Here is a 1,352-nt window from a genome sequence, read left to right as displayed (position 1 = left end):
GATCCCAGTCACTCTCAGAATGATCCCAGTTTGATCCCAGTAACCCCAATAGGATCCTAGTGACTTCCAGTCAGTCCCAGTGTGAGTCCAGTATGATCCCAGCTGATCCCAGTCACAATTACAGTGGTCGCAATCACAGTGGTCCCAATCAATTCCTGTCACTACTAGAATGATCCCAATATAATCTCAGTCACTCCCAGTATGATCCCCATCAGTCCAAGTCAGTCCCAGTATGGTACCAGTTGCCCCCAGTGTGGTTCCAGACACTCCCAGTATGAACCCAGCATGGTTTCAGTTGCTCTCAGTATGATCCTAGTTGCTCCAGTTGTGGTCCCAGTACATCCAGTATGGCTCCAGTATCTTCCAGTTGATCCCAGTTGCTCCCAGTGTGTCCCTTTTGGGCTCCCAGCATGGGCCCAGGAGCTCCCAGTGCCTGCCAGTGCCTGGCAGGAAAGGGACCATGGAAAGAGATCTGAAGCAGTGCCTTTGGGACTGACTCCATGGAATGTGGACTTGGAGCAGTTCCTTCAGGACTGACCCCATGGAATGTGGACCTGGAACAGTTCCTTCGGGACTGACCCTGTGAAATGTGGACCTGAGCAGTTCCTTCGGGACTGACCCCATGGAATGTGGACCTGGGCCTCCTCCTCCCCCCACAGCAGCAATTGCAGTTTTAATTGAAGTTTTAATTAAAGGCTGAACTGTTCCTGGAGCTGCGATGCCTGGGGCCCCTTGGGCATTAGGGGAGGGAATTTGGGGGCTGTTTGGGGGGCACTCAGGGACAACCTTGTCTCTAACGGGGCCGCATGACAGGAGTTGTAGTCCAGGAAGTGAAGTGACTCAGCCAAAGGCGCCACCCCAACCACGCATTCTCGGGTGCTGATTGGTTGGCAGCCAATGGGAGGCAGCAGTTTGGAGGGAGCAGGGGGGGGTGGTGGTGGTGTTCTGTGGGCTCCGGGGGCAATTTGGGGCCCCCCTCATTCACCCCTCCCCCAGGGTGCCCCCTGCTGGGCATCCTGGACGCCGCTCCTGATTGGCCGCAGAGCATCCTGAGGATCACGTGACACCCAACATGGCACCCCACAGGGCCCCAGGCGTTCTGGTGTCCCCCCACCCCATGTTGGCCGTGAAGGTGAAGGTGGAGGAGCCAGGTGAGGCCCTTCCCCCGATAAACCCCCAGGGCCCCCAAGCCCATCCTGGGCTCCCCAAAACACTCCACGGCCAGTTACAGCCCCCTGCTAATGCCCCAGGGACCCTCAAACCACCTTCAGACCCTCCCCCAACACCCTCAGAATCCCTCCCCAAAAAACTCCTTCATGACCAGACTCCCAGAACCCCACCCCAAACACCCT

The sequence above is a fragment of the Manacus vitellinus genome, unplaced genomic scaffold (genome assembly GCF_001715985.3).
Source record: "Manacus vitellinus isolate BGI_N305 unplaced genomic scaffold, ASM171598v3 scaffold_149_pilon, whole genome shotgun sequence".
Classification (NCBI taxonomy): Eukaryota; Metazoa; Chordata; class Aves; order Passeriformes; family Pipridae; genus Manacus; species Manacus vitellinus.
Note: the sequence above shows the minus strand (reverse complement) of the source record.